Raw genomic sequence first — 18,560 nt, forward strand, 5'->3', positions numbered from 1 at the left:
CCTTTTCTCCCTACACTGTCCATTGAGTTGTCCTCAAAACCAATATACATCCTGCTATATCTCCCACATGGAAAGTGCCAGGAGGGAGAAGTGGGGATTATGTTTAGACTTTCTCGGAACTGCTTCAAATCAACTAGATATCTTTGTGCTGTAAATCTCCCAACAGCCAAACGCAAAAGCAGCAAACATCTCGCTGTATGTCCCACATCCAAAGTGCCAAGAGAGAGCTTGCTCTCCCTGTCTTTGAGTACTGTTTTCACTGTCCCGGTTACCTCTTTGCTAACATTCTCTTCAGAGCTGCAGTGAAACCAGGAACCACGTGGAGAAAGCACCCACACTGAAAGTGCCTGGAGGGAACATTGGGGCTTCTTCTCAGTGTCTCTGACATAGGGTTTCACTGTCCCGGGAAAGTCTCTGCTAACACCGTGCAGAGCGCTGTGCCCAATATACAGAAACGTCTTGCGGTATCTCCTACAGGGAAAGTGCCAGGAGGGAATTGCGGAGCTTGTTCTCAGTGTCTCTGAGAATTGCTCTGATTATCTGTGTGACCTCTTTGCTAAGACTCTCCAGAGAGCCGTCCTCAAAACAAACACACATCTTGACATATCTCCCACATTGATCGCAGTGTCTCCAGAAACGGCATTCAAGGAGCCAGGACCTTTTCTCCCTACATTGTCCATTGAGTTGTCCTCAAAACCAATATACATCCTGCTATATCTCCCACATGGAAAGTGCCAGGAGGGAGAAGTGGGGATTATGTTTAGACTTTCTCGGAACTGCTTCAAATCAACTAGATATCTTTGTGCTGTAAATCTCCCAACAGCCAAACGCAAAAGCAGCAAACATCTCGCTGTATGTCCCACATCCAAAGTGCCGAGAGAGAGCTTGCTCTCCCTGTCTTTGAGTACTGTTTTCACTGTCCCGGTTACCTCTTTGCTAGCATTCTCTTCAGAGCCGCAGTGAAACCAGGAACCACGTGGAGAAGGCAGCCACACTGAAAGTGCCTGGAGGGAACATTGGGGCTTCTTCTCAGTGTCTCTGACATAGGGTTTCACTGTCCCGGGAAAGTCTCTGCTAACACCGTGCAGAGCGCTGTGCCCAATATACAGAAACGTCTTGCGGTATCTCCTACAGGGAAAGTGCCAGGAGGGAATTGCGGAGCTTGTTCTCAGTGTCTCTGAGAATTGCTCTGATTATCTGTGTGACCTCTTTGCTAAGACTCTCCAGAGAGCCGTCCTCAAAACAAACACACATCTTGACATATCTCCCACATTGATCGCAGTGTCTCCAGAAACGGCATTCAAGGAGCCAGGAGGTTTTCTCCCTACACTGTCCATTGAGTTGTCCTCAAAACCAATATACATCCTGCTATATCTCCCACATGGAAAGTGCCAGGAGGGAGAAGTGGGGATTATGTTTAGACTTTCTCGGAACTGCTTCAAATCAACTAGATATCTTTGTGCTGTAAATCTCCCAACAGCCAAACGCAAAAGCAGCAAACATCTCGCTGTATGTCCCACATCCAAAGTGCCAAGAGAGAGCTTGCTCTCCCTGTCTTTGAGTACTGTTTTCACTGTCCCGGTTACCTCTTTGCTAACATTCTCTTCAGAGCTGCAGTGAAACCAGGAACCACGTGGAGAAAGCACCCACACTGAAAGTGCCTGGAGGGAACATTGGGGCTTCTTCTCAGTGTCTCTGACATAGGGTTTCACTGTCCCGGGAAAGTCTCTGCTAACACCGTGCAGAGCGCTGTGCCCAATATACAGAAACGTCTTGCGGTATCTCCTACAGGGAAAGTGCCAGGAGGGAATTGCGGAGCTTGTTCTCAGTGTCTCTGAGAATTGCTCTGATTATCTGTGTGACCTCTTTGCTAAGACTCTCCAGAGAGCCGTCCTCAAAACAAACACACATCTTGACATATCTCCCACATTGATCGCAGTGTCTCCAGAAACGGCATTCAAGGAGCCAGGACCTTTTCTCCCTACATTGTCCATTGAGTTGTCCTCAAAACCAATATACATCCTGCTATATCTCCCACATGGAAAGTGCCAGGAGGGAGAAGTGGGGATTATGTTTAGACTTTCTCGGAACTGCTTCAAATCAACTAGATACCTTTGTGCTGTAAATCTCCCAACAGCCAAACGCAAAAGCAGCAAACATCTCGCTGTATGTCCCACATCCAAAGTGCCAAGAGAGAGCTTGCTCTCCCTGTCTTTGAGTACTGTTTTCACTGTCCCGGTTACCTCTTTGCTAACATTCTCTTCAGAGCTGCAGTGAAACCAGGAACCACGTGGAGAAAGCACCCACACTGAAAGTGCCTGGAGGGAACATTGGGGCTTCTTCTCAGTGTCTCTGACATAGGGTTTCACTGTCCCGGGAAAGTCTCTGCTAACACCGTGCAGAGCGCTGTGCCCAATATACAGAAACGTCTTGCGGTATCTCCTACAGGGAAAGTGCCAGGAGGGAATTGCGGAGCTTGTTCTCAGTGTCTCTGAGAATTGCTCTGATTATCTGTGTGACCTCTTTGCTAAGACTCTCCAGAGAGCCGTCCTCAAAACAAACACACATCTTGACATATCTCCCACATTGATCGCAGTGTCTCCAGAAACGGCATTCAAGGAGCCAGGAGGTTTTCTCCCTACACTGTCCATTGAGTTGTCCTCAAAACCAATATACATCCTGCTATATCTCCCACATGGAAAGTGCCAGGAGGGAGAAGTGGGGATTATGTTTAGACTTTCTCGGAACTGCTTCAAATCAACTAGATATCTTTGTGCTGTAAATCTCCCAACAGCCAAACGCAAAAGCAGCAAACATCTCGCTGTATGTCCCACATCCAAAGTGCCAAGAGAGAGCTTGCTCTCCCTGTCTTTGAGTACTGTTTTCACTGTCCCGGTTACCTCTTTGCTAACATTCTCTTCAGAGCTGCAGTGAAACCAGGAACCACGTGGAGAAAGCACCCACACTGAAAGTGCCTGGAGGGAACATTGGGGCTTCTTCTCAGTGTCTCTGACATAGGGTTTCACTGTCCCGGGAAAGTCTCTGCTAACACCGTGCAGAGCGCTGTGCCCAATATACAGAAACGTCTTGCGGTATCTCCTACAGGGAAAGTGCCAGGAGGGAATTGCGGAGCTTGTTCTCAGTGTCTCTGAGAATTGCTCTGATTATCCCTGTGACCTCTTTGCTAAGACTCTCCAGAGAGCCGTCCTCAAAACAAACACACATCTTGACATATCTCCCACATTGATCGCAGTGTCTCCAGAAACGGCATTCAAGGAGCCAGGAGGTTTTCTCCCTACACTGTCCATTGAGTTGTCCTCAAAACCAATATACATCCTGCTATATCTCCCACATGGAAAGTGCCAGGAGGGAGAAGTGGGGATTATGTTTAGACTTTCTCGGAACTGCTTCAAATCAACTAGATATCTTTGTGCTGTAAATCTCCCAACAGCCAAACGCAAAAGCAGCAAACATCTCGCTGTATGTCCCACATCCAAAGTGCCAAGAGAGAGCTTGCTCTCCCTGTCTTTGAGTACTGTTTTCACTGTCCCGGTTACCTCTTTGCTAACATTCTCTTCAGAGCTGCAGTGAAACCAGGAACCACGTGGAGAAAGCACCCACACTGAAAGTGCCTGGAGGGAACATTGGGGCTTCTTCTCAGTGTCTCTGACATAGGGTTTCACTGTCCCGGGAAAGTCTCTGCTAACACCGTGCAGAGCGCTGTGCCCAATATACAGAAACGTCTTGCGGTATCTCCTACAGGGAAAGTGCCAGGAGGGAATTGCGGAGCTTGTTCTCAGTGTCTCTGAGAATTGCTCTGATTATCTGTGTGACCTCTTTGCTAAGACTCTCCAGAGAGCCGTCCTCAAAACAAACACACATCTTGACATATCTCCCACATTGATCGCAGTGTCTCCAGAAACGGCATTCAAGGAGCCAGGAGGTTTTCTCCCTACACTGTCCATTGAGTTGTCCTCAAAACCAATATACATCCTGCTATATCTCCCACATGGAAAGTGCCAGGAGGGAGAAGTGGGGATTATGTTTAGACTTTCTCGGAACTGCTTCAAATCAACTAGATATCTTTGTGCTGTAAATCTCCCAACAGCCAAACGCAAAAGCAGCAAACATCTCGCTGTATGTCCCACATCCAAAGTGCCAAGAGAGAGCTTGCTCTCCCTGTCTTTGAGTACTGTTTTCACTGTCCCGGTTACCTCTTTGCTAACATTCTCTTCAGAGCCGCAGTGAAACCAGGAACCACGTGGAGAAGGCAGCCACACTGAAAGTGCCTGGAGGGAACATTGGGGCTTCTTCTCAGTGTCTCTGACATAGGGTTTCACTGTCCCGGGAAAGTCTCTGCTAACACCGTGCAGAGCGCTGTGCCCAATATACAGAAACGTCTTGCGGTATCTCCTACAGGGAAAGTGCCAGGAGGGAATTGCGGAGCTTGTTCTCAGTGTCTCTGAGAATTGCTCTGATTATCTGTGTGACCTCTTTGCTAAGACTCTCCAGAGAGCCGTCCTCAAAACAAACACACATCTTGACATATCTCCCACATTGATCGCAGTGTCTCCAGAAACGGCATTCAAGGAGCCAGGAGGTTTTCTCCCTACACTGTCCATTGAGTTGTCCTCAAAACCAATATACATCCTGCTATATCTCCCACATGGAAAGTGCCAGGAGGGAGAAGTGGGGATTATGTTTAGACTTCCTCGGAACTGCTTCAAATCAACTAGATATCTTTGTGCTGTAAATCTCCCAACAGCCAAACGCAAAAGCAGCAAACATCTCGCTGTATGTCCCACATCCAAAGTGCCAAGAGAGAGCTTGCTCTCCCTGTCTTTGAGTACTGTTTTCACTGTCCCGGTTACCTCTTTGCTAACATTCTCTTCAGAGCTGCAGTGAAACCAGGAACCACGTGGAGAAAGCACCCACACTGAAAGTGCCTGGAGGGAACATTGGGGCTTCTTCTCAGTGTCTCTGACATAGGGTTTCACTGTCCCGGGAAAGTCTCTGCTAACACCGTGCAGAGCGCTGTGCCCAATATACAGAAACGTCTTGCGGTATCTCCTACAGGGAAAGTGCCAGGAGGGAATTGCGGAGCTTGTTCTCAGTGTCTCTGAGAATTGCTCTGATTATCTGTGTGACCTCTTTGCTAAGACTCTCCAGAGAGCCGTCCTCAAAACAAACACACATCTTGACATATCTCCCACATTGATCGCAGTGTCTCCAGAAACGGCATTCAAGGAGCCAGGACCTTTTCTCCCTACACTGTCCATTGAGTTGTCCTCAAAACCAATATACATCCTGCTATATCTCCCACATGGAAAGTGCCAGGAGGGAGAAGTGGGGATTATGTTTAGACTTTCTCGGAACTGCTTCAAATCAACTAGATATCTTTGTGCTGTAAATCTCCCAACAGCCAAACGCAAAAGCAGCAAACATCTCGCTGTATGTCCCACATCCAAAGTGCCAAGAGAGAGCTTGCTCTCCCTGTCTTTGAGTACTGTTTTCACTGTCCCGGTTACCTCTTTGCTAACATTCTCTTCAGAGCTGCAGTGAAACCAGGAACCACGTGGAGAAAGCACCCACACTGAAAGTGCCTGGAGGGAACATTGGGGCTTCTTCTCAGTGTCTCTGACATAGGGTTTCACTGTCCCGGGAAAGTCTCTGCTAACACCGTGCAGAGCGCTGTGCCCAATATACAGAAACGTCTTGCGGTATCTCCTACAGGGAAAGTGCCAGGAGGGAATTGCGGAGCTTGTTCTCAGTGTCTCTGAGAATTGCTCTGATTATCTGTGTGACCTCTTTGCTAAGACTCTCCAGAGAGCCGTCCTCAAAACAAACACACATCTTGACATATCTCCCACATTGATCGCAGTGTCTCCAGAAACGGCATTCAAGGAGCCAGGAGGTTTTCTCCCTACACTGTCCATTGAGTTGTCCTCAAAACCAATATACATCCTGCTATATCTCCCACATGGAAAGTGCCAGGAGGGAGAAGTGGGGATTATGTTTAGACTTTCTCGGAACTGCTTCAAATCAACTAGATATCTTTGTGCTGTAAATCTCCCAACAGCCAAACGCAAAAGCAGCAAACATCTCGCTGTATGTCCCACATCCAAAGTGCCAAGAGAGAGCTTGCTCTCCCTGTCTTTGAGTACTGTTTTCACTGTCCCGGTTACCTCTTTGCTAACATTCTCTTCAGAGCCGCAGTGAAACCAGGAACCACGTGGAGAAGGCAGCCACACTGAAAGTGCCTGGAGGGAACATTGGGGCTTCTTCTCAGTGTCTCTGACATAGGGTTTCACTGTCCCGGGAAAGTCTCTGCTAACACCGTGCAGAGCGCTGTGCCCAATATACAGAAACGTCTTGCGGTATCTCCTACAGGGAAAGTGCCAGGAGGGAATTGCGGAGCTTGTTCTCAGTGTCTCTGAGAATTGCTCTGATTATCTGTGTGACCTCTTTGCTAAGACTCTCCAGAGAGCCGTCCTCAAAACAAACACACATCTTGACATATCTCCCACATTGATCGCAGTGTCTCCAGAAACGGCATTCAAGGAGCCAGGAGGTTTTCTCCCTACACTGTCCATTGAGTTGTCCTCAAAACCAATATACATCCTGCTATATCTCCCACATGGAAAGTGCCAGGAGGGAGAAGTGGGGATTATGTTTAGACTTCCTCGGAACTGCTTCAAATCAACTAGATATCTTTGTGCTGTAAATCTCCCAACAGCCAAACGCAAAAGCAGCAAACATCTCGCTGTATGTCCCACATCCAAAGTGCCAAGAGAGAGCTTGCTCTCCCTGTCTTTGAGTACTGTTTTCACTGTCCCGGTTACCTCTTTGCTAACATTCTCTTCAGAGCTGCAGTGAAACCAGGAACCACGTGGAGAAAGCACCCACACTGAAAGTGCCTGGAGGGAACATTGGGGCTTCTTCTCAGTGTCTCTGACATAGGGTTTCACTGTCCCGGGAAAGTCTCTGCTAACACCGTGCAGAGCGCTGTGCCCAATATACAGAAAGATCTTGCGGTATCTCCTACAGGGAAAGTGCCAGGAGGGAATTGCGGAGCTTGTTCTCAGTGTCTCTGAGAATTGCTCTGATTATCCGTGTGACCTCTTTGCTAAGACTCTCCAGAGAGCCGTCCTCAAAACAAACACACATCTTGACATATCTCCCTCATTGATCGCAGTGTCTCCAGAAACGGCATTCAAGGAGCCAGGAACTTTTCTGCCCACACTGTCCATTGAGTTGTCCTCAAAACCAATATACATCCTGCTATATCTCCCACATGGAAAGTGCCAGGAGGGAGAAGTGGGGATTATGTTTAGACTTTCTCGGAACTGCTTCAAATCAACTAGATATCTTTGTGCTGTAAATCTCCCAACAGCCAAACGCAAAAGCAGCAAACATCTCGCTGTATGTCCCACATCCAAAGTGCCAAGAGAGAGCTTGCTCTCCCTGTCTTTGAGTACTGTTTTCACTGTCCCGGTTACCTCTTTGCTAACATTCTCTTCAGAGCTGCAGTGAAACCAGGAACCACGTGGAGAAAGCACCCACACTGAAAGTGCCTGGAGGGAACATTGGGGCTTCTTCTCAGTGTCTCTGACATAGGGTTTCACTGTCCCGGGAAAGTCTCTGCTAACACCGTGCAGAGCGCTGTGCCCAATATACAGAAACGTCTTGCGGTATCTCCTACAGGGAAAGTGCCAGGAGGGAATTGCGGAGCTTGTTCTCAGTGTCTCTGAGAATTGCTCTGATTATCTGTGTGACCTCTTTGCTAAGACTCTCCAGAGAGCCGTCCTCAAAACAAACACACATCTTGACATATCTCCCACATTGATCGCAGTGTCTCCAGAAACGGCATTCAAGGAGCCAGGAGGTTTTCTCCCTACACTGTCCATTGAGTTGTCCTCAAAACCAATATACATCCTGCTATATCTCCCACATGGAAAGTGCCAGGAGGGAGAAGTGGGGATTATGTTTAGACTTTCTCGGAACTGCTTCAAATCAACTAGATATCTTTGTGCTGTAAATCTCCCAACAGCCAAACGCAAAAGCAGCAAACATCTCGCTGTATGTCCCACATCCAAAGTGCCAAGAGAGAGCTTGCTCTCCCTGTCTTTGAGTACTGTTTTCACTGTCCCGGTTACCTCTTTGCTAACATTCTCTTCAGAGCTGCAGTGAAACCAGGAACCACGTGGAGAAAGCACCCACACTGAAAGTGCCTGGAGGGAACATTGGGGCTTCTTCTCAGTGTCTCTGACATAGGGTTTCACTGTCCCGGGAAAGTCTCTGCTAACACCGTGCAGAGCGCTGTGCCCAATATACAGAAACGTCTTGCGGTATCTCCTACAGGGAAAGTGCCAGGAGGGAATTGCGGAGCTTGTTCTCAGTGTCTCTGAGAATTGCTCTGATTATCTGTGTGACCTCTTTGCTAAGACTCTCCAGAGAGCCGTCCTCAAAACAAACACACATCTTGACATATCTCCCACATTGATCGCAGTGTCTCCAGAAACGGCATTCAAGGAGCCAGGAGGTTTTCTCCCTACACTGTCCATTGAGTTGTCCTCAAAACCAATATACATCCTGCTATATCTCCCACATGGAAAGTGCCAGGAGGGAGAAGTGGGGATTATGTTTAGACTTTCTCGGAACTGCTTCAAATCAACTAGATATCTTTGTGCTGTAAATCTCCCAACAGCCAAACGCAAAAGCAGCAAACATCTCGCTGTATGTCCCACATCCAAAGTGCCAAGAGAGAGCTTGCTCTCCCTGTCTTTGAGTACTGTTTTCACTGTCCCGGTTACCTCTTTGCTAACATTCTCTTCAGAGCTGCAGTGAAACCAGGAACCACGTGGAGAAAGCACCCACACTGAAAGTGCCTGGAGGGAACATTGGGGCTTCTTCTCAGTGTCTCTGACATAGGGTTTCACTGTCCCGGGAAAGTCTCTGCTAACACCGTGCAGAGCGCTGTGCCCAATATACAGAAACGTCTTGCGGTATCTCCTACAGGGAAAGTGCCAGGAGGGAATTGCGGAGCTTGTTCTCAGTGTCTCTGAGAATTGCTCTGATTATCCCTGTGACCTCTTTGCTAAGACTCTCCAGAGAGCCGTCCTCAAAACAAACACACATCTTGACATATCTCCCACATTGATCGCAGTGTCTCCAGAAACGGCATTCAAGGAGCCAGGAGGTTTTCTCCCTACACTGTCCATTGAGTTGTCCTCAAAACCAATATACATCCTGCTATATCTCCCACATGGAAAGTGCCAGGAGGGAGAAGTGGGGATTATGTTTAGACTTTCTCGGAACTGCTTCAAATCAACTAGATATCTTTGTGCTGTAAATCTCCCAACAGCCAAACGCAAAAACAGCAAACATCTCGCTGTATGTCCCACATCCAAAGTGCCAAGAGAGAGCTTGCTCTCCCTGTCTTTGAGTACTGTTTTCACTGTCCCGGTTACCTCTTTGCTAGCATTCTCTTCAGAGCCGCAGTGAAACCAGGAACCACGTGGAGAAGGCAGCCACACTGAAAGTGCCTGGAGGGAACATTGGGGCTTCTTCTCAGTGTCTCTGACATAGGGTTTCACTGTCCCGGGAAAGTCTCTGCTAACACCGTGCAGAGCGCTGTGCCCAATATACAGAAACGTCTTGCGGTATCTCCTACAGGGAAAGTGCCAGGAGGGAATTGCGGAGCTTGTTCTCAGTGTCTCTGAGAATTGCTCTGATTATCTGTGTGACCTCTTTGCTAAGACTCTCCAGAGAGCCGTCCTCAAAACAAACACACATCTTGACATATCTCCCACATTGATCGCAGTGTCTCCAGAAACGGCATTCAAGGAGCCAGGAGGTTTTCTCCCTACACTGTCCATTGAGTTGTCCTCAAAACCAATATACATCCTGCTATATCTCCCACATGGAAAGTGCCAGGAGGGAGAAGTGGGGATTATGTTTAGACTTTCTCGGAACTGCTTCAAATCAACTAGATATCTTTGTGCTGTAAATCTCCCAACAGCCAAACGCAAAAGCAGCAAACATCTCGCTGTATGTCCCACATCCAAAGTGCCAAGAGAGAGCTTGCTCTCCCTGTCTTTGAGTACTGTTTTCACTGTCCCGGTTACCTCTTTGCTAACATTCTCTTCAGAGCTGCAGTGAAACCAGGAACCACGTGGAGAAAGCACCCACACTGAAAGTGCCTGGAGGGAACATTGGGGCTTCTTCTCAGTGTCTCTGACATAGGGTTTCACTGTCCCGGGAAAGTCTCTGCTAACACCGTGCAGAGCGCTGTGCCCAATATACAGAAACGTCTTGCGGTATCTCCTACAGGGAAAGTGCCAGGAGGGAATTGCGGAGCTTGTTCTCAGTGTCTCTGAGAATTGCTCTGATTATCCCTGTGACCTCTTTGCTAAGACTCTCCAGAGAGCCGTCCTCAAAACAAACACACATCTTGACATATCTCCCACATTGATCGCAGTGTCTCCAGAAACGGCATTCAAGGAGCCAGGAGGTTTTCTCCCTACACTGTCCATTGAGTTGTCCTCAAAACCAATATACATCCTGCTATATCTCCCACATGGAAAGTGCCAGGAGGGAGAAGTGGGGATTATGTTTAGACTTTCTCGGAACTGCTTCAAATCAACTAGATATCTTTGTGCTGTAAATCTCCCAACAGCCAAACGCAAAAACAGCAAACATCTCGCTGTATGTCCCACATCCAAAGTGCCAAGAGAGAGCTTGCTCTCCCTGTCTTTGAGTACTGTTTTCACTGTCCCGGTTACCTCTTTGCTAGCATTCTCTTCAGAGCCGCAGTGAAACCAGGAACCACGTGGAGAAGGCAGCCACACTGAAAGTGCCTGGAGGGAACATTGGGGCTTCTTCTCAGTGTCTCTGACATAGGGTTTCACTGTCCCGGGAAAGTCTCTGCTAACACCGTGCAGAGCGCTGTGCCCAATATACAGAAACGTCTTGCGGTATCTCCTACAGGGAAAGTGCCAGGAGGGAATTGCGGAGCTTGTTCTCAGTGTCTCTGAGAATTGCTCTGATTATCTGTGTGACCTCTTTGCTAAGACTCTCCAGAGAGCCGTCCTCAAAACAAACACACATCTTGACATATCTCCCACATTGATCGCAGTGTCTCCAGAAACGGCATTCAAGGAGCCAGGAGGTTTTCTCCCTACACTGTCCATTGAGTTGTCCTCAAAACCAATATACATCCTGCTATATCTCCCACATGGAAAGTGCCAGGAGGGAGAAGTGGGGATTATGTTTAGACTTTCTCGGAACTGCTTCAAATCAACTAGATATCTTTGTGCTGTAAATCTCCCAACAGCCAAACGCAAAAGCAGCAAACATCTCGCTGTATGTCCCACATCCAAAGTGCCAAGAGAGAGCTTGCTCTCCCTGTCTTTGAGTACTGTTTTCACTGTCCCGGTTACCTCTTTGCTAACATTCTCTTCAGAGCTGCAGTGAAACCAGGAACCACGTGGAGAAAGCACCCACACTGAAAGTGCCTGGAGGGAACATTGGGGCTTCTTCTCAGTGTCTCTGACATAGGGTTTCACTGTCCCGGGAAAGTCTCTGCTAACACCGTGCAGAGCGCTGTGCCCAATATACAGAAAGATCTTGCGGTATCTCCTACAGGGAAAGTGCCAGGAGGGAATTGCGGAGCTTGTTCTCAGTGTCTCTGAGAATTGCTCTGATTATCCGTGTGACCTCTTTGCTAAGACTCTCCAGAGAGCCGTCCTCAAAACAAACACACATCTTGACATATCTCCCTCATTGATCGCAGTGTCTCCAGAAACGGCATTCAAGGAGCCAGGAACTTTTCTGCCCACACTGTCCATTGAGTTGTCCTCAAAACCAATATACATCCTGCTATATCTCCCACATGGAAAATGCCAGGAGGCAAAAGTGGGGATTATGTTTAGACTTTCTCGGAACTGCTTCAAATCAACTAGATATCTTTGTGCTGTAAATCTCCCAACAGCCAAACGCAAAAGCAGCAAACATCTCGCTGTATGTCCCACATCCAAAGTGCCAAGAGAGAGCTTGCTCTCCCTGTCTTTGAGTACTGTTTTCACTGTCCCGGTTACCTCTTTGCTAGCATTCTCTTCAGAGCCGCAGTGAAACCAGGAACCACGTGGAGAAGGCAGCCACACTGAAAGTGCCTGGAGGGAACATTGGGGCTTCTTCTCAGTGTCTCTGACATAGGGTTTCACTGTCCCGGGAAAGTCTCTGCTAACACCGTGCAGAGCGCTGTGCCCAATATACAGAAACGTCTTGCGGTATCTCCTACAGGGAAAGTGCCAGGAGGGAATTGCGGAGCTTGTTCTCAGTGTCTCTGAGAATTGCTCTGATTATCAGTGTGACCTCTTTGCTAAGACTCTCCAGAGAGCCGTCCTCAAAACAAACACACATCTTGACATATCTCCCACATTGATCGCAGTGTCTCCAGAAACGGCATTCAAGGAGCCAGGAGGTTTTCTCCCTACACTGTCCATTGAGTTGTCCTCAAAACCAATATACATCCTGCTATATCTCCCACATGGAAAGTGCCAGGAGGGAGAAGTGGGGATTATGTTTAGACTTCCTCGGAACTGCTTCAAATCAACTAGATATCTTTGTGCTGTAAATCTCCCAACAGCCAAACGCAAAAGCAGCAAACATCTCGCTGTATGTCCCACATCCAAAGTGCCAAGAGAGAGCTTGCTCTCCCTGTCTTTGAGTACTGTTTTCACTGTCCCGGTTACCTCTTTGCTAACATTCTCTTCAGAGCTGCAGTGAAACCAGGAACCACGTGGAGAAAGCACCCACACTGAAAGTGCCTGGAGGGAACATTGGGGCTTCTTCTCAGTGTCTCTGACATAGGGTTTCACTGTCCCGGGAAAGTCTCTGCTAACACCGTGCAGAGCGCTGTGCCCAATATACAGAAACGTCTTGCGGTATCTCCTACAGGGAAAGTGCCAGGAGGGAATTGCGGAGCTTGTTCTCAGTGTCTCTGAGAATTGCTCTGATTATCCCTGTGACCTCTTTGCTAAGACTCTCCAGAGAGCCGTCCTCAAAACAAACACACATCTTGACATATCTCCCTCATTGATCGCAGTGTCTCCAGAAACGGCATTCAAGGAGCCAGGAACTTTTCTGCCCACACTGTCCATTGAGTTGTCCTCAAAACCAATATACATCCTGCTATATCTCCCACATGGAAAGTGCCAGGAGGGAGAAGTGGGGATTATGTTTAGACTTTCTCGGAACTGCTTCAAATCAACTAGATATCTTTGTGCTGTAAATCTCCCAACAGCCAAACGCAAAAGCAGCAAACATCTCGCTGTATGTCCCACATCCAAAGTGCCAAGAGAGAGCTTGCTCTCCCTGTCTTTGAGTACTGTTTTCACTGTCCCGGTTACCTCTTTGCTAACATTCTCTTCAGAGCCGCAGTGAAACCAGGAACCACGTGGAGAAGGCACCCACACTGAAAGTGCCTGGAGGGAACATTGGGGCTTCTTCTCAGTGTCTCTGACATAGGGTTTCACTGTCCCGGGAAAGTCTCTGCTAACACCGTGCAGAGCGCTGTGCCCAATGTACAGAAACGTCTTGCGGTATCTCCTACAGGGAAAGTGCCAGGAGGGAATTGTGGAGCTTGTTCTCAGTGTCTCTGAGAATTGCTCTGATTATCTGTGTGACCTCTTTGCTAAGACTCTCCAGAGAGCCGTCCTCAAAACAAACACGCATCTTGACATATCTCCCACATTGATCGCAGTGTCTCCAGAAACGGCATTCAAGGAGCCAGGAGGTTTTCTCCCTACACTGTCCATTGAGTTGTCCTCAAAACCAATATACATCCTGCTATATCTCCCACATGGAAAGTGCCAGGAGGGAGAAGTGGGGATTATGTTTAGACTTTCTCGGAACTGCTTCAAATCAACTAGATATCTTTGTGCTGTAAATCTCCCAACAGCCAAACGCAAAAGCAGCAAACATCTCGCTGTATGTCCCACATCCAAAGTGCCAAGAGAGAGCTTGCTCTCCCTGTCTTTGAGTACTGTTTTCACTGTCCCGGTTACCTCTTTGCTAACATTCTCTTCAGAGCTGCAGTGAAACCAGGAACCACGTGGAGAAAGCACCCACACTGAAAGTGCCTGGAGGGAACATTGGGGCTTCTTCTCAGTGTCTCTGACATAGGGTTTCACTGTCCCGGGAAAGTCTCTGCTAACACCGTGCAGAGCGCTGTGCCCAATATACAGAAAGATCTTGCGGTATCTCCTACAGGGAAAGTGCCAGGAGGGAATTGCGGAGCTTGTTCTCAGTGTCTCTGAGAATTGCTCTGATTATCTGTGTGACCTCTTTGCTAAGACTCTCCAGAGAGCCGTCCTCAAAACAAACACACATCTTGACATATCTCCCTCATTGATCGCAGTGTCTCCAGAAACGGCATTCAAGGAGCCAGGAACTTTTCTGCCCACACTGTCCATTGAGTTGTCCTCAAAACCAATATACATCCTGCTATATCTCCCACATGGAAAATGCCAGGAGGCAAAAGTGGGGATTATGTTTAGACTTTCTCGGAACTGCTTCAAATCAACTAGATATCTTTGTGCTGTAAATCTCCCAACAGCCAAACGCAAAAGCAGCAAACATCTCGCTGTATGTCCCACATCCAAAGTGCCAAGAGAGAGCTTGCTCTCCCTGTCTTTGAGTACTGTTTTCACTGTCCCGGTTACCTCTTTGCTAACATTCTCTTCAGAGCCGCAGTGAAACCAGGAACCACGTGGAGAAGGCAGCCACACTGAAAGTGCCTGGAGGGAACATTGGGGCTTCTTCTCAGTGTCTCTGACATAGGGTTTCACTGTCCCGGGAAAGTCTCTGCTAACACCGTGCAGAGCGCTGTGCCCAATATACAGAAACGTCTTGCGGTATCTCCTACAGGGAAAGTGCCAGGAGGGAATTGCGGAGCTTGTTCTCAGTGTCTCTGAGAATTGCTCTGATTATCAGTGTGACCTCTTTGCTAAGACTCTCCAGAGAGCCGTCCTCAAAACAAACACACATCTTGACATATCTCCCACATTGATCGCAGTGTCTCCAGAAACGGCATTCAAGGAGCCAGGAGGTTTTCTCCCTACACTGTCCATTGAGTTGTCCTCAAAACCAATATACATCCTGCTATATCTCCCACATGGAAAGTGCCAGGAGGGAGAAGTGGGGATTATGTTTAGACTTCCTCGGAACTGCTTCAAATCAACTAGATATCTTTGTGCTGTAAATCTCCCAACAGCCAAACGCAAAAGCAGCAAACATCTCGCTGTATGTCCCACATCCAAAGTGCCAAGAGAGAGCTTGCTCTCCCTGTCTTTGAGTACTGTTTTCACTGTCCCGGTTACCTCTTTGCTAGCATTCTCTTCAGAGCCGCAGTGAAACCAGGAACCACGTGGAGAAGGCACCCACACTGAAAGTGCCTGGAGGGAACATTGGGGCTTCTTCTCAGTGTCTCTGACATAGGGTTTCACTGTCCCGGGAAAGTCTCTGCTAACACCGTGCAGAGCGCTGTGCCCAATATACAGAAACGTCTTGCGGTATCTCCTACAGGGAAAGTGCCAGGAGGGAATTGCGGAGCTTGTTCTCAGTGTCTCTGAGAATTGCTCTGATTATCAGTGTGACCTCTTTGCTAAGACTCTCCAGAGAGCCGTCCTCAAAACAAACACACATCTTGACATATCTCCCACATTGATCGCAGTGTCTCCAGAAACGGCATTCAAGGAGCCAGGAGGTTTTCTCCCTACACTGTCCATTGAGTTGTCCTCAAAACCAATATACATCCTGCTATATCTCCCACATGGAAAGTGCCAGGAGGGAGAAGTGGGGATTATGTTTAGACTTCCTCGGAACTGCTTCAAATCAACTAGATATCTTTGTGCTGTAAATCTCCCAACAGCCAAACGCAAAAGCAGCAAACATCTCGCTGTATGTCCCACATCCAAAGTGCCAAGAGAGAGCTTGCTCTCCCTGTCTTTGAGTACTGTTTTCACTGTCCCGGTTACCTCTTTGCTAACATTCTCTTCAGAGCTGCAGTGAAACCAGGAACCACGTGGAGAAAGCACCCACACTGAAAGTGCCTGGAGGGAACATTGGGGCTTCTTCTCAGTGTCTCTGACATAGGGTTTCACTGTCCCGGGAAAGTCTCTGCTAACACCGTGCAGAGCGCTGTGCCCAATATACAGAAACGTCTTGCGGTATCTCCTACAGGGAAAGTGCCAGGAGGGAATTGCGGAGCTTGTTCTCAGTGTCTCTGAGAATTGCTCTGATTATCCCTGTGACCTCTTTGCTAAGACTCTCCAGAGAGCCGTCCTCAAAACAAACACACATCTTGACATATCTCCCTCATTGATCGCAGTGTCTCCAGAAACGGCATTCAAGGAGCCAGGAACTTTTCTGCCCACACTGTCCATTGAGTTGTCCTCAAAACCAATATACATCCTGCTATATCTCCCACATGGAAAGTGCCAGGAGGGAGAAGTGGGGATTATGTTTAGACTTTCTCGGAACTGCTTCAAATCAACTAGATATCTTTGTGCTGTAAATCTCCCAACAGCCAAACGCAAAAGCAGCAAACATCTCGCTGTATGTCCCACATCCAAAGTGCCAAGAGAGAGCTTGCTCTCCCTGTCTTTGAGTACTGTTTTCACTGTCCCGGTTACCTCTTTGCTAACATTCTCTTCAGAGCCGCAGTGAAACCAGGAACCACGTGGAGAAGGCACCCACACTGAAAGTGCCTGGAGGGAACATTGGGGCTTCTTCTCAGTGTCTCTGACATAGGGTTTCACTGTCCCGGGAAAGTCTCTGCTAACACCGTGCAGAGCGCTGTGCCCAATGTACAGAAACGTCTTGCGGTATCTCCTACAGGGAAAGTGCCAGGAGGGAATTGCGGAGCTTGTTCTCAGTGTCTCTGAGAATTGCTCTGATTATCTGTGTGACCTCTTTGCTAAGACTCTCCAGAGAGCCGTCCTCAAAACAAACACGCATCTTGACATATCTCCCACATTGATCGCAGTGTCTCCAGAAACGGCATTCAAGGAGCCAGGAGGTTTTCTCCCTACACTGTCCATTGAGTTGTCCTCAAAACCAATATACATCCTGCTATATCTCCCACATGGAAAGTGCCAGGAGGGAGAAGTGGGGATTATGTTTAGACTTTCTCGGAACTGCTTCAAATCAACTAGATATCTTTGTGCTGTAAATCTCCCAACAGCCAAACGCAAAAGCAGCAAACATCTCGCTGTATGTCCCACATCCAAAGTGCCAAGAGAGAGCTTGCTCTCCCTGTCTTTGAGTACTGTTTTCACTGTCCCGGTTACCTCTTTGCTAACATTCTCTTCAGAGCTGCAGTGAAACCAGGAACCACGTGGAGAAAGCACCCACACTGAAAGTGCCTGGAGGGAACATTGGGGCTTCTTCTCAGTGTCTCTGACATAGGGTTTCACTGTCCCGGGAAAGTCTCTGCTAACACCGTGCAGAGCGCTGTGCCCAATATACAGAAAGATCTTGCGGTATCTCCTACAGGGAAAGTGCCAGGAGGGAATTGCGGAGCTTGTTCTCAGTGTCTCTGAGAATTGCTCTGATTATCTGTGTGACCTCTTTGCTAAGACTCTCCAGAGAGCCGTCCTCAAAACAAACACACATCTTGACATATCTCCCTCATTGATCGCAGTGTCTCCAGAAACGGCATTCAAGGAGCCAGGAACTTTTCTGCCCACACTGTCCATTGAGTTGTCCTCAAAACCAATATACATCCTGCTATATCTCCCACATGGAAAATGCCAGGAGGCAAAAGTGGGGATTATGTTTAGACTTTCTCGGAACTGCTTCAAATCAACTAGATATCTTTGTGCTGTAAATCTCCCAACAGCCAAACGCAAAAGCAGCAAACATCTCGCTGTATGTCCCACATCCAAAGTGCCAAGAGAGAGCTTGCTCTCCCTGTCTTTGAGTACTGTTTTCACTGTCCCGGTTACCTCTTTGCTAGCATTCTCTTCAGAGCCGCAGTGAAACCAGGAACCACGTGGAGAAGGCAGCCACACTGAAAGTGCCTGGAGGGAACATTGGGGCTTCTTCTCAGTGTCTCTGACATAGGGTTTCACTGTCCCGGGAAAGTCTCTGCTAACACCGTGCAGAGCGCTGTGCCCAATATACAGAAACGTCTTGCGGTATCTCCTACAGGGAAAGTGCCAGGAGGGAATTGCGGAGCTTGTTCTCAGTGTCTCTGAGAATTGCTCTGATTATCAGTGTGACCTCTTTGCTAAGACTCTCCAGAGAGCCGTCCTCAAAACAAACACACATCTTGACATATCTCCCACATTGATCGCAGTGTCTCCAGAAACGGCATTCAAGGAGCCAGGAGGTTTTCTCCCTACACTGTCCATTGAGTTGTCCTCAAAACCAATATACATCCTGCTATATCTCCCACATGGAAAGTGCCAGGAGGGAGAAGTGGGGATTATGTTTAGACTTCCTCGGAACTGCTTCAAATCAACTAGATATCTTTGTGCTGTAAATCTCCCAAC

Source organism: Larus michahellis, unplaced genomic scaffold (assembly GCF_964199755.1).
Source record: "Larus michahellis unplaced genomic scaffold, bLarMic1.1 SCAFFOLD_51, whole genome shotgun sequence".
Taxonomy (NCBI): Eukaryota; Metazoa; Chordata; class Aves; order Charadriiformes; family Laridae; genus Larus; species Larus michahellis.